Genomic DNA, 16,202 nt, shown 5'->3' on the forward strand with positions numbered 1-16,202 from the left:
CTTTCCTCACTCAGCTGAAAATCATGTCAGCTGTCTGTACATTCATTGACTTGAATATAGAGCATCTGAGTCAATGAGAGTCTCACTTTTGGAACTAAATAAAGTAGCAGAAAGTATGCTTTATTTTGGATGTGGAGACTGAACTTGTGTGTGTGTGTGTGTGTGTGTGTGTGTGTGTGTGTGTGTGTGTGTGTGTGTGTGTGTGTGTGTGTGTGTGTGTTTGTGATTACTCAGACATGTTACTATTACTGACAATCTAAGGATGTCCAGGAGACCTGATACCTTGTACACCTTTATTCAAAGAACATTTACTGGTGCTATTAATGCCATTAGAACCAGAAAAAATTTGCTCAGTTGTCATTAGAGTTTCTTTTTACTGCACTTATTTACCAGGTAAACCCACTTTTTAATAAGTATGTACAACTCTATCGGCTATGTTGGGGGAATTTCTGTAAGAACTTTTTAATTGTAAATAGTTATTTTGTAGGTCAGGAAGTTTTTTTTTTTTTTTTTGCAGTTTGTTAACTGGGAAAGTCCATTGGGCCAGAATGAGCCCTTTTTCAGTGGAGGCCCGGTGAGAAAGCTCCAAGTACATATATACAGAAAAGATAGCAGAATAATAATAGCAGCATAGATCACATCAAGCTCCAAGAAACATATATACAAAAATGATAGCAGCCTAAATCACATCAGCTAAAGCAGCATAATATGGGGTAATTATGAAAATAACAATCAGCCGAAGTTATTAGAAACAGAAATTTACAGAAATAATAGCAGCATATATCACATCAACAAATAACAGCATATGTCATGTTAGGGTTAATACAAGGTAATTATGAAAAATAACAATCAACAGAAGTCATTAAAAACATACAGATGTAATAGCATCATAGATCTGCAGGAGTTAATTGCAGACATACATATATAATGGCATCATTTTTCAGAACAATATTAGTACGGGGTAAATGTGAAGATTACAGTCAGCAGATGTTATCACAGACAGTTATACTAGGCAGAAAATAACAGGACTGTGTGGCATGTCATAACAGGAAGTAGTACAGTTAGAATGAAAAGGTTGTTCTATTTGTAAGTTTTTAAACAGTAGATTACAAGTTTATGTTAATGGTGTTTGCTTGGTTTTTGTGGGAATAGAAATTGCCGTCAGGGAGCAGTGGTGTCTGGTTTGTTTTGCCCTTGTGGGAAGTGCTTTATAGGTCAAACTTGAAGACAGGCTAGAAAACGAGTTCAAAAACACATAAGAGATATAAAACACATGGAGTACTTATCAGTCCTATGGCTGTGCATTTTAATAGTGCAGGTCATGAGGGAGATTTAAATTTAGCTTACTCAATATTGTATGTTTATCAGTTCTAATCCAGAATTATTTTTGAATATAATGCAGAAGATTTACTAAGGAGGGAGGTGTGATTCATTACACATATAAAACATTACAATCAAAGAGATTGAATAATTAATTATTTATGAAGTATTTGTTGTAATAGGGTCATAGGTTCATAAGTTCATAGGCTGGTACTAGGCTATCGGCCCTAGGATCTATACAAGCCTAGCCATAACAATTAAAAGAACGTTAGAAGCACCACAAAGTCCAGTAATTGTCTCAAGGAAGGCAAATTCACCAAAAGAATTTTAATGAACACGCTGCCAGGTATAGACTAAGCACAAAAACGCCGCCAAACATTCATCAGAGTCATCAAATAAAAACAACATGAACTTTGATATAAATACAGTATCAACTACTACCATTGGATGAAACAAATACCTCCCCCCTACATATAATTAATTAAATTAAATTAATTATCCCATTGAATACTGTTAAAAACTGTTTAAAAAAACACCTTATTAATACTGACTTAATAATACTTTAATCATAAAAAACTGTCTTTCTAAATAACATTTCTTAAAAACACTACCTACCGTACTATTTTAATTAAATATATTTGTAAATTGTTAAACATGTTGTAAACTAAATATTATACAAATAGATGCAAAAACCAAAAAATGAATAATGATAAATAATCTATAGGTGTCCACATTTACATCCTTGATTACAAAATTAATCATGTGTAACATTAAATCTGCTGAGATCTAAGTTTTAGCATAGGTTTTAAAGAGATGTGGTCATTAAGACCTGGGGGCCTACAGGCATCCAATCTAATTTGCCATTCTGTCTCCAATGCCCCCACCCTGTTAACCACATCTCCACCTTCCCCACAATCCATCACACGACCAATAACAAAAAACAAAAATTTTTTAAAATCCATACATTTTGTACTGTGCAGATAAAGTGCATTATGCAAATCTTTCTTTCTAATTGACCTCAGATGTTCAGCAATCCTGTCTCCTAATAGTTTTGCCTACATAGTAGGCATCACAAGAGGAACAGGAAGCTAAATACACAAGATTTTTAGTACAACAATTACATTGTCCAGGGCATGGTATAGTATATTTGTATCCTCCAACACAAACATAGGAACCTTCGTTCACATACCTACACCACCTACAAAATCCACACTTTTTCATACTGGACCTATAATTTTTTATGGTTTTCTTTTCTAAAATTCCTTTCAAATTTTCTCCTCTGCTGTAAACCACATTGGGTCCTTTACCCAAAATCTTTTTGACCTCATCACTAAAGGAGAGATTCCATGCTCCCTTCACTGTTTCAATAATTTTGGGTGCCATGTAGTTAAATTTCACCACTAAACATACACCCCCTGCTAAATCTGCCTTTACAACTTCCTGCTCATCTCTTAAAGTCCTCCCAGTAGTAATATCGAGATTACCTCCTCTTTCTCTGAGTACATCTCTTTTCACACTAAGTAAAAGCTTCAAAGGGTAACCACGGTCAAGAAACATACCCACAAGTTTAAACAATTCCTCCTTAAAAACTACCTCTTGACTGACCAATCTAGAGGTTCTAACCATTTGAGCCTTAATCAGAGATGAAAGGGGTGACAACTGTTAAAATGTAACAGAGAGTTGGAATAGTTCTCCTTCCTGTAAATATTACTTGTAAAACCCCCTTCACTTTTACAAATCAATACATCCAAATAGTTAATAAATTCCTTGTGCCAATTAAATGTAAATTTCAAGAAATTTGTTGTTTTGCCCAGATAGTCAATAAATTCACTTGCTGATTCTTGGTCCCCCTTCCATAGAATTAGTATATCGTCTAAAAATCTATTATACATAAGTATTTTCTCCATATATTTACTAGAGGCAAAAATGTGCTCTCTCTCCCAGGTCAATAGCACTGCATTTGCAAACAAACCTGTTGAAACAGGTCACCTTCAAATGCTATAAAATTATTTTTCAATACCACTTCCATTAAATCCAACAGAAAATTGGCTTTTTGTCCATTAAATAACCCACTTTGAACCATTGCTTCATAGAACATTTCTAAACCTTCCTGCTGTGGGATAACTGAAAAAAGGTTCACAACATCAATTGTGAGAAACCCAAATTCACAATCAACTTCCCCTACCTCCTTGAACCTTTTTAAACAGTGCCATGAATCCTTGATCACATGTTCAACACCATTAAACATTGGTTTAAGTGAAATATCTATATACGCTGCTAAGGTTTCGGTTTTAGATCCTCTCGCGGACACAATGGGCCTAAATTCCAATCTATCAGCCCCTTTATGTACCTTTGGAATGAATGTTCGAAATTTAACTGTTAAAAAGTCGTATTCAATTTCATTTATGGTACCTTGAAAAAGAGCATCATAAAGAAAAACATCAATTTTCAAGTATGCCCTATTAATTTCACTTCTTGACACAACCACATATGTTTCATCTCTGTTTAATAGTGCAGATATCTCAGAGATGTAATCACATAATTACTATACCCCCTCCTTTATCCGGCTTCATATATCTGTAGTTACCCGATTTTTTTAGGGAGTCTAATAACTCTCTTTCTTGTATTGATAAATTATCTTCGAAAACTTGAAACTTATTCAGCCTCTCCCTTAACTGTGCTTCTACTAATCTTTCAAATCCTACAATTTCCGGATGAAGTGGGGGCATAAATGCACTTTTCCTTTTAAAAATGTTAACAGATGAAGGGGTGTTCACATTTATTGGTTCAAAATCCCTACCCCCCCCCAGCAAAAAACATTTTTAAATGCATTTGTCTGGTAAACATTTTTAACTCCAACAAAGTTTTAGCTATGTCTAATTTAAACATAGGGACAAATTTAACCCCTTTTGCAAATATTTCAAAATGTTCACCATTAATAGTTAAGTCTGTGTAGTTGTAAATACAATAGCCTTTTTTCCTATACACTTTAAAATGTGTGCCTTCATTAATAATAAATCCACAATTCTCATGATACGTCTGCACAGTGCAATCTCCATCCACAACAACAACAGGTCTGTCGTAATACTTACATACAATTGCCTGATTTCTTCCTTCATCTCATTCAATTTGTTGTCATTGTTTCGGATAATAATATCCAGCATGTCCATTCCTGTTTTGTTAAACAAATCAACCAATTCCAAAAACGCTGTCGATCCCTCATCAATTCCCATGGGTCTTTTCCATAGACGAAGACCCTTGGGAACCTGGTTAAATTCTTTAGATTTAGCCAAAAACTTCGTATCCAACTGAATCGCTAGGCAATTGTATGTAAGTATTACGACAGACCTGTTGTTTGAACAATATAAAATTAATTTTGATAGGGTCATAAGGAATATTGAAGCATTTGTTCTGAAGAATTCAGAAACGAAAGAGAAAAAGCTTAAAAGAGACATTGTGGACTATAAAAATAAATGTGCATACCCTCCTAGGACTAAACAACGGGTGTATGATGCTGATAATGGAATGGAGAGCAACAATGTTAATGAGGAAGAAGAAAATTGTGTTAATGAATATGTTCACAGTCCAAATAGTTTTTTAGATATGGAGAATCAGCCTCGAAGATCGGAGAGGCTTCGCAACAGGGAAATGAACGTTGGGGAAGCACAGGAGAATTACAAGAGGAATGGAAGAGTCAACAGGAGGGGGAGGTATTGATTTGTGGGGAAAGTTTTGTGGATGAAACAATGAACTGTAATGAAACTATATGTAGTGGAAATGTTTGTGATTTTAGTAACATTGATGGGTTTGATGTTGATGGAAGTTTTGAAAACAATGATGAAAGAAGTCCCACACACAATGACAATAATGTGTTTTCCCTTTACTGTGGTCAGATGGGAAAGAAAATGTATGAAAATGTTGTGGATGGAGATTGCACTGTGCAGACGTATCATGAGAATTGTGGATTTATTATTAATGAAGGCACACATTTTAAAGTGTATAGGAAAAAAGGCTATTGTATTTACAACTACACGGACTTAACTATTAATGGTGAACATTTTGAAATATTTGCAAAAGGGGTTAAATTTGTCCCTATGTTTAAATTAGACATAGCTAAAACTTTGTTGGAGTTAAAAATGTTTACCAGACAAATGCATTTAAAAATGTTTTTTGCTGGGGGGGGGTAGGGATTTTGAACCAATAAATGTGAACACCCCTTCATCTGTTAACATTTTTAAAAGGAAAAGTGCATTTATGCCCCCACTTCATCCGGAAATTGTAGGATTTGAAAGATTAGTAGAAGCACAGTTAAGGGAGAGGCTGAATAAGTTTCAAGTTTTTGAAGATAATTTATCAATACAAGAAAGAGAGTTATTAGACTCCCTAAAAAAATCGGGTAACTACAGATATATGAAGCCGGATAAGGGAGGGGGTATAGTAATTATGACGAAAATTGATTACATCTCTGAGATATCTGCACTATTAAACAGAGATGAAACATATGTGGTTGTGTCAAGAAGTGAAATTAATAGGGCATACTTGAAAATTGATGTTTTTCTTTATGATGCTCTTTTTCAAGGTACCATAAATGAAATTGAATACGACTTTTTAACAGTTAAATTTCCGAACATTCCGACGCTGTTCGGTATTCCAAAGGTACATAAAGGGGCTGATAGATTGGAATTTAGGCCCATTGTATCCGCGAGAGGATCTAAATCCGAAACCTTAGCAGCGTATATAGATATTTCACTTAAACCGATGTTTAATGGTGTTGAACATGTGATCAAGGATTCATGGCACTGTTTAAAAAGGTTCAAGGAGGTAGGGGAAGTTGATTGTGAATTTGGGTTTCTCACAATTGATGTTGTGAACCTTTTTTCAGTTATCCCACAGCAGGAAGGTTTAGAAATGTTCTATGAAGCAATGGTTCAAAGTGGGTTATTTAATGGACAAAAAGCCAATTTTCTGTTGGATTTAATGGAAGTGGTATTGAAAAATAATTTTATAGCATTTGAAGGTGACTTGTTTCAACAGGTACTAGGAGTTGCCATGGGGGCAAAATGCGCCCCCTTGTTTGCAAATGCAGTGCTATTGACCTGGGAGAGAGAGCACATTTTTGCCTCTAGTAAATATATGGAGAAAATACTTATGTATAATAGATTTTTAGACGATATACTAATTCTATGGAAGGGGGACCAAGAATCAGCAAGTGAATTTATTGACTATCTGGGCAAAACAACAAATTTCTTGAAATTTACATTTAATTGGCACAAGGAATTTATTAACTATTTGGATGTACTGATTTGTAAAAGTGAAGGGGGTTTTACAAGTAATATTTACAGGAAGGAGAATTATTCCAACTCACTGTTACATTTTAACAGTTGTCACCCTTTTCATCAGCGTAAGGGTCTGATTAAGGCTCAAATGGTTAGAACCTCTAGATTGGTTAGTCAAGAGGTAGTTTTTAAGGAGGAAATGTTTAAACTTGTGGGTATGTTTCTTGACCGTGGCTACCCTTTGAAGCTTCTACTTAGTGTGAAAAGAGATGTACTCAGAGAAAGAGGAGGTAAATATGCTCCGATACTACTGGGAGGGGTGACTTCAAGAGACGAGCAGGAAGCTGTAAAGGCAGATGTAGCAGGGGGTGTATGCTTAGTGGTGAAATTTAACTACATGGCACCCGAAATTATTGAAACAGTGAAGGGAGCATGGAATCTCTCCTTTAGTGATGAGGTCAAAAAGATTTTGGGTAAAGGACCCAATGTGGTTTACAGCAGAGGAGAAAATTTGAAAGGAATTTTAGAAAAGAAAACCATAAAAAATTATAGGTCCAGTATGAAAAAGTGTGGATTTTGTAGGTGGTGTAGGTATGTGAACGAAGGTTCCTATGTTTGTGTTGGAGGGTACAAATATACTATACCATGCCCTGGACAATGTAATTGTTGTACTAAAAATCTTGTGTATTTAGCTTCCTGTTCCTCTTGTGATGCCTACTATGTAGGCAAAACTATTAGGAGGCTTCGGGACAGGATTGCTGAACATCTGAGGTCAATTAGAAAGAAAGATTTGCATAATGCACTTTATCTGCACAGTACAAAATGTATGGATTTTAAAAAATTCTTGTTTTTTGTTATTGGTCGTGTGATGGATTGTGGGGAAGGTGGAGATGTGGTTAATAGGGTGGGGGCATTGGAGACAGAATGGCAAATTAGATTGGATGCCTGTAGGCCCCCAGGTCTTAATGACCACATCTCTTTAAAACCTATGCTAAAACTTAGATCTCAGCAGATTTAATGTTACATATGATTAAATTTGTAATCAAGGATGTAAATGTGGACACCTATAGATTATTTATCATTATTCATTTTTGGTTTTTGCATCTACTTGTATAATATTTAGTTTACAACATGTTTAACAATTTACAAATATATTTAATTAGAATAGTACGGTAGGTAGTGTTTTTAAGAAACGTTATTTAGAAAGACAGTTTTTTATGATTAAAGTATTATTAAGTCACTATTAATAAGGTGTTTTTTTTAAACAGTTTTTAACAGTATTCAATGGGATAATTAATTTAATTTAATTAATTATATGTAGGGGGGAGGTATTTGTTTCATCCAATGGTAGTAGTTGATACTGTATTTATATCAAAGTTCATGTTGTTTTTATTTGATGACTCTGATGAAGCCGAATTGTTTGGCGAAAGCGTTTTTGCTTAGTCTATACCTGGCAGCATGTTCATTAAAATTCTTTTGGTGAATTTGCCTTCCTTGAGACAATTACTGGACTTTGTGGTGCTTCTAACGTTCTTTTTATTGGAATCTGCCCTGGTGGGTGTGTTTTCTTTTCCTAGCCATAACAATTACCTGGATATTTCTTCCCTTATGTAGGATAATTTTTAAATATTTGTGCATTTATTTAAATAATTATGTATCTATAACTGCTTAGAAAATTGTGTAAGAGATCTGCTTGGTTATTTGTTTCAGCTTAAATTATATTGAATGCTTTAGCAAACCATTGAAGGAGTCTGCCAAGGTGCCAGACTATTTAGCTTAATAAGGAGTTTTTTTGTAAGTATATTGTTTGTTTTTGCCATATGGTATTTAAATAATAACAAGAAAAATTGTTTATTTATAAATGAATGTTGATACTAACATTTGTGGTCACGGCTGACATGGTAAATTGTTCAGTGTTTAGTGATTTAACTGTCACAAATAGCTTGCTGCAGTTTCCGAACAGTAGAGCTGTTTTTTCCTCTCTCAACTGTGAGTTGAGGAGGCTGCAGTTTGGTGTAGCAGATACCCTAGCTACCATTCTTTTCTCCTACACATATCAAAGAAAGTAGTAACCTAACCACTCTTGAGATAAACATCAGTGAATTGATGGTCTTTCATAAATCCACCCTTGGAATAGCCTGTACAACCCTCCTTGAAAAAGCTGTGAGCATAACTGAAGCATGACAAATCTAAGGATGGAATACATTGAGTTAATTGAGTAGTCTCCACTATGGTCTTCCTGACTACTTGCTAGGGTCTATCTATGAACTTATGTAAGTAGGCTGGACCCAATGCCTATTTTCCTTTACAGCCTGTTGCAATAAAATCAAAAGTAATTATAACAATGCTATATAACAGCGTATACTAAATAAACACCCATGAGTGCAGACTTAATACATAGTTTTGATACTGCAGAACTAGTAACAGTTAACTTAGACAGAGGCTAGACAAAGCATTTCAGGATAATGTAAAATTATCTAAAAAAGTAAAGAAACTAAATTTATTAATTTCAGCTACTCATAGCCTGATTTTGGCAAGAAGCACTAGACCAGTCTAAAATTGATGGAACGATGAAGTTTTAATGTGCAATGAAAAATAACTCCATCACTTTTCACCGAGAAAGGTAACAGTATTAGGAATTGAAATTCGAACTGTACAGTTACATAGTTTGCATCTTAAAATGGATTTTACATAAGGTGTTGATCCTGCTGGAAAACTGTAAAGATCAGAGAGGCAGCCATTAAGATTCCCTTTGTGTAATAGGAAGCATGTTTGCTTTAAGGATACTAATGTGGTGTTACCCAACCTTGGAGACTGAACAGTAAGATGCCCAGTCTTACTTAGTCGTACTTGTAAACCACAGCAATTTGAAGAGGTTCCCATTGAAATAAGAGGCCCACCATACTAGGGAGTGGTAAGTATGGCACCTGTTGTTAGCAGCTCCCAGTGTTAGTAAATAAGAAACTCTAAAATAGGTCCAAAAAGTCTTTTAACACTTTATTTCTAGACTTTTTTATATTTATGTGGTGAAAATTTAATATAAATCTAGCCAGAAGCCAGTACTATTGTACTTATACTTTTTGGAAATTTAAAGTATGGCCCATAGAAATAAATCAGCTATTAAAAAAAGATAAAACTTAAATTATTGGAGATGCAGGTCACTGTATCATCTGCGAAATTTTACAGGAACTTCTGAAAGTGGTGAACAGTAATGGATCTAGTACTGATCCTGGAGGCACAACCTTGTCTAATTATTTAGTGTGAGAGAAGGAATTATTTTGACTATAAAAGAACAGTGTAATAAGTATCTTCAGAACCAAAGGATTACAGATGAAGATTTATTTACTTCACTGAATATTGTGATCTCTCTGTCTCTCTGCAGTAAGTAAGTGGGGGTTATTATTCTCACTTCATTGATATTTGGTGTTGAACTCTTAGCCTTGAGGGTTTCTCTATGCTTATAAGTCTTAGTCACTTATCTCTGAATTTATTTCTGTTGAATAGCTGAATATTTGAGCTGTTTGGTTAGCTGTTCTATACCTACATCAGCTTTATTACAAGCTGAGATAAATACAAACTTGCAGTGTTATAAGATAGTACTGCATTTTATTTTTCTGCTTATTTATTTGTTTCATTGAATAATGTGTTAAAGATAGTACTGCATTTTATTTTTTATGTCTATTTATTTGCTTCACTGAATATTGTGATCTATCTGTCTCTCTGCAGTTAGTTTCCCTCCCTCACTCCCTGTTCTTGTTGTGGTATTAATCGTGATGGCTTTGGAATTGCCTGCCCCTCCTGTAAATTTGTGTTTGAACACTCCTCCTGGGTCCATCTCATTTGCTCACTCTACCAAGTAAAGTGAGATCATATTTTGATTTCAGACACTCCTACCAGTCCCATCAGTTCAGCTCTTTCCCAGCTCTATCACAGTCTAGTGTCATTAGCTCATTCTACATTATACAGAGAGAACATTTGAGTAGGCCAACCCACTTAGGCCCTTAATCTTCAGTTATCTTCTATTTTTCCTTTCTCCCTTTCCACTTTACTTTGTGTTCTGACTGAGTGTGCCTCTCAGCTTATAAGTATATTTTTTGGCACTTAGCTTGCACTGCACGTGAATTATTTTTAGTGCTGTTTTAGCTGCTTTTGTGTAACAAAAAAAATCTAAGCTTGTTTCCTGCCTTTCCTGTGAGTACTAAGCACTAGGTAGCCTATCTACCACAAGATGAGTGGTTTCTGGCCCAGAAGTTGTAGTTTATATGCCGTTTGAGCACGTTTTCCATATCTTTCAACTTTCTGGTTTAAAAGCCCACATTTGCACTTGTTTCCCACATTTCCTATAACTAGTCTAATCCGGAATCAGATTTGCTGTATCCAAGACTGTTTGTAAGCTTCTGAGCCCCCCAAGCCTCTCTGTGTCAGAGGGAAGCCTTCTAGCTTGTCAGTGGGAGTGATAAGCACTAGGTAGCCTATCACAAGAGGAGCAGTTTCTGGCCCAGAAATTGTAGTTTATTGGCCGTTTGGGCAGTTTTTTCCATCTTCTTCAACTTTCTGGACTAAAAGCCCATGTTTGCACTTTTCCCACCTTTCCTGTAACTAGTCTAGTCCAGATACAGATTTGCTGTATCCAGGACTGTATGTAAGTGTCTGAGTCCCTCAAGCCTTTCTGTGTTGAGGGAAGCCTTCTAGCTTATCAGTGGGAGTGGTAAGAACTAGGTAGCCTATCTACCACAAGAGGAGTGGTTTCTGGCCCAGAAATTGTAGATGTTCTTCATGTTTCACTGTTGCAGTCATCACACTTGGGTTATCTGCCTGCAAGTAGCCCTCAGTCAGCCTGAATACCAGAGTCTTAGTATTTCTGTGTCAGATGATGTCACTTCTTCCATGATGTCAGGTCATCAGAGGGTATAAAACAGGCAGCCTTTCTTGCCAAGTTAACAATTGTCTTGCCTGTGGAAAGCAAATACCTCACAGAGATGTTCATTCTTACTGCGTCACCTGCTTAGGCCCAGACCACGACTTCCCTCGCTGTCAGTTTTGTGCCTTGTTTAATGCCTGAACCATTCGTCGTCAGGCTATCTTTGTTGCTAAATTCTTTTGCTCTCATTCTCCGTATTCTGAAATGGCTTCAATAAGCTATCTGACTACCGATTTTCCAAAAAACATAACGATAAAGATAGAGACAGACCGCATAGGTCCAAAACTATCGATGATGCTTCCGTTAAGCTAGTCACCAGTCCGCCGGTACTTAGTGAAGCACCTTTGCAGTCCCTGATGCCCACTTCTTTAGATTCGCAGGCCTCTGCTGAGACCCATTCGGAGTCCAGTATGCAGCGAGATGCTTCTTCGACTATCGAACCTGTGGATGTCTCTACCTTGGATGGGTCTGGAGCCGCTGTGCAGGCACCGGCTTCTGAGGGTGTATTCTGTCCTACTGATGTTCAAATCAATCCGATGACTTCATTTTTAGCTAAAACTACCGAATTTCTTAGGCCAAGAGTACGCACTACGCCTAGAAAACCGATGACCAAAGCACATGCTCAAGCTCCCATGCCACAAAAATAAATGCTTATAATGGCTGAAGACCTTATCATCCTAATTAGAGGAAGCCAGCCTTCCCCTGCTAAAAGATAAATAACTGAGTTTCCTCCTGTTTCTACAGACCAGGAGTCTGATGACTCTGACCCTTCTGATTATCAGGACATGCCCTTACCAGCCTATGAGGATTCAGATGCAGAGGAATCCACTCCCTCTGCCTCCCCTCCAGAGGATTTTTCTTTTGGCGAAACCTTGCATACTTTAAGACAGCATTTCCACTGGGAATGCCAAGACTACCCTCAGTTCAAAAAGAGACTCAGAGAATTTTTAGAGTTGCCTCAGCAAAGGCCTGTAGCTATACCCCCTGTCCTGGATGTTGTAGATGATGTTTTTATGGAATCCAGTCTTACTCCAGATACATTGCCCTCCACCCCTAGGAAACCTGACAGGTATTACAGAGTACCTGATTCCCACAAATTTCTCTTCAAGAATCCTACTGTGGATAGAGACCATTTCTCAGTGACCTAAAGATGTTAAGGCTACTACAGTCAAAAATCCTACCCCTTCAAACAGGGATTCCAGAGCTTTAGACAGATGGGGTAAGAAGGTATATACCTCTGTAACTCTTGCCATCAGGTTATTGAATTGCCAGTTTCACATGTTGAAGTACCTGCAACATATTATGGAACTAATTAAACAAAAAAATGGTATTATTTCCAGATTGTGCAGGAAATAAAGATTTACAAGAGCTAATGCATTCTGCAAACCAAGTTAGTAGGCATAATATGCAGTGTGGCTTTGATGCCCTAGAAGCATCATGCAGGGCTGCAGTCACTGGGTCTGTATTGAGAAGATATGTTTGCCTGAAGGAACAAATCTTGCCAGATCATGTCAAATCAAATCAAAATTACTAGATGCTCCTTTAAATAAGGACTGTTTGTTTGGCAACAAAGCAGAAGAAGTTCTTAAAAATATGGAAGAAAAAGCTAGATTCAGTAGGCATTGGCCTTCAAAAAATTGGTCCTTTCCAGCCCCTTTCAGGCCTTCCCAGACCAGACCCAGGGGAAACAGACCACCCAGACTACAGTCTCAGGGTACGCAGAGATCTAAACAATGGAGTGCCCCCACCTCTAAAACATTGAGTGGTAAACAACCCCCTTATGGAAAAAGTTCACAATGACTTTTCAATTATCCTTCCCAGCCCTGCCAAATTACTTGTGCCCCTAGGAGGAAAACTTGCCCTTCATGCAAAAAACTGGATGTCCATTACTCAGGACCGATGGGTCCTAAACATTGTATCTCAGGGGTTCAAATTCTGCTTCCATTCACTGCCAACCCCAAGCGGGTTTCCAGACCTTCCTTCAAACCAGTGGGCAGAGGCACAAAAGCAAGTACTTTCACTGCTCAATATCAGAGCTGTTCAACCTGTTAAAGTAGAACAAAGGGGTCGGGGTTTCTACTCCAGACTGTTCCTGGTGCCCAGAAAAGAGGGCTCTTGGTGCCCAATCCTGGATCTTTCAATTCTCAACACCTTTCTGGTGATCCCAAAATTCAAGATGCTTACCCTGCAACAGCTTCTCCCTATGCTGCCAAGGATGCCTGGTTAGTCATGCTAGACTTAAAAGAAGCTTATCTGCACATCCTCATAAGGGAGTCATGCAGGAAATATCTACATTTCAGGGCAGGTTCTATGCACTATCAGTTCTCTGCCCTTCCCTTTGGCTTATCTACTGCGCCCAGAGTAATCACAAAGTGTCTGGCTCCAGCCATTGCATACTGCAGGCAGAGAAATATCCAAATTTTTCCATACTTGGATGACTGCCTGATTCAGGTGGACAGTCAGGAATTGCTACTTCAGCAACTGGCATTTGTAAAAAGCCTTCTCACTTCATTGGGGTACACCATCAATGAAAATAAATCACAACTGGTACCCAGTCAAAAGATTGTATTCCTGGGAGCAAGCTTGGACACAACTTCCCAGATGGCATTTCTCACTTCAGAAAAACAGGTCTATCTGACAAACTACTTCAAACAAATGGCCACCAGAACCCAGCTATCTGCAAGAAAAATACTGCAAGCCCTAGGGTTCATGGCCTCATGCATTCTGCTAATTCCATATGCAAGACTGCATATGAGGAAACGTCAATGGTACTTAAAAAGTCTTTGGTGCCAACGTTCTCAGGACCTGGAAACTGTAATTCCTATCATACCTTGTCTAAGGGCAGTTTCTTTGGTGGGCAGAAGCATGCAACCACAACAAGGGACTGCCTTTCACTCAACCCCTCACCACCCAAACCCTGACAACAGATGCATCAGACTATGCATGGGGGGCTCACATGGCAGGCAAATGCATTCAGGGCCACTGGAGCCCAGGACAGATTCTCCTGCACATCAATCAAAAAGAGATGCTAGCTGTACAGAATGCTCTGACAACCTTCAAACACCATAGTTATGTGGTACATAAACAAGCAGGGGGGAACCCATTCTTACCCACTCTGCAGGTTTGCCATGGCCCTGTGGAACACAGCCTTGAGCAACCAAGTGCATCTACAAGCTCAGTTCCTGCCAGGCAAACAAAATTCACTGGCAGACGACTTAAGCAGAAATCTCCTAGACCCACATGAGTGGAAATTGGAGCCCAGCACCTTCAACCTTCTGATCCAGAGGTGGGGGACACAGGAGGTGGACCTCTTTGCCTCCCCCGAGAACCACCAGTGGAGCAAATACTGCACCAGGAACCCTCACAGCAGGGCCTAAAAGGTGGATGCCCTATCCTTTCAATGGGAAAGCCTCTCAATTTATGCCTTTCCACCTCTGCCCTTCTCTCAAGGGTACTACTCAAGATAAAACAGGACAGGCCAAGGGCAATTCTTATTGCACCAGACTGGCCATACCAGCACTGATACCCACTCTAACGCAGCCTGACAACAATGCCACCCTGGCATCTTCACCAGACTCCTACCCCGCTGTCTCAGCAGGAGGGACAGATTTTGCATCCACAATTGCAAACCCTAAACCTTGCAGCCTGGCTTATCCCTTGAATACCCCACCAGCAACCCTCAGCAAACAGGTGCTGGGCATCATTCTTGAAGCCAGAAGGCCTAGTACTAGGAAATCCTATGCTGAAAAGTGGAAAAGATATTGTTCTTGGAATCAGACTCAAGGGAAGGACACAGCAGTGCCATCCTTACCTCTAATCCTAGATTACCTAGCAGAGCTACTCCATAGAGACCTATCCTTCTCCTCCATAAAGATTTATACCTCTGCCATCTCAGCTCATTATAATACTGAGCCACTTCTATTTCCTCATCCTCTCATCAAACAGTTCCTGAGAGGGGCTAACAACTTAAGGCCCCCTAGGATAGCACCCACCCCTGCCTGGCACCTTATCTTTGTACTGGAAAAGCTCACGGTTCCCCCTTTTGAACCTGCTGCCTCAGCAGAGTTAAAATTCCTCTCTTGGAAAACATCCTTGCTTTTAACCATAACTTCAGCAAGAAGAGTGTCTGAGTTACAGGCACTAATTGATGTGGAACCCTTCATTATTTTCTATGCTGACAGGGTTTCCCTCAGGACTAACCCATCCTTTATGGCTAAGGTGGTGTCCAGTGTGGCCCTAAACCAATCCATCCATTTGCCAACTTTCTTCCCTAACCCTCAACATAAAGGGGAAAGGATCCTGCACTCCCTGGACATGCACAGACAGCTCAGGTTCTACCTTGACAGGACTAAGCCTTTCAGAAAATCTGACCAGCTGCTAGTCAGCTTTGTTACAGGGGCAGAGGGTAAGGCCATTTCAAAACAAACCATTTCCAAATGGATACCACACTGCATCCATTTCTCCTACAAGCACCATGGAAAACCTACCCCACACGGGATCAGACCACATTCCACTAGGGCTACTTCCACCTCTACAGCATTTCTTAGGGGAGTCCCTACCAGGGATATTCTGGAAGTTGCAACCTGGAGTTCTGTACACACCTTTACCAAGCATTACCACTTGCCTATCTTTTCTAAATCCAGGGCTGGATTTGCTACAGCAGTCTTGCAAGACCTACTAGCCAG

The sequence above is a fragment of the Protopterus annectens genome, chromosome 9.part0 (genome assembly GCF_019279795.1).
Source record: "Protopterus annectens isolate FY-2018-M chromosome 9.part0, PAN1.0, whole genome shotgun sequence".
NCBI lineage: Eukaryota > Metazoa > Chordata > Ceratodontiformes > Protopteridae > Protopterus > Protopterus annectens.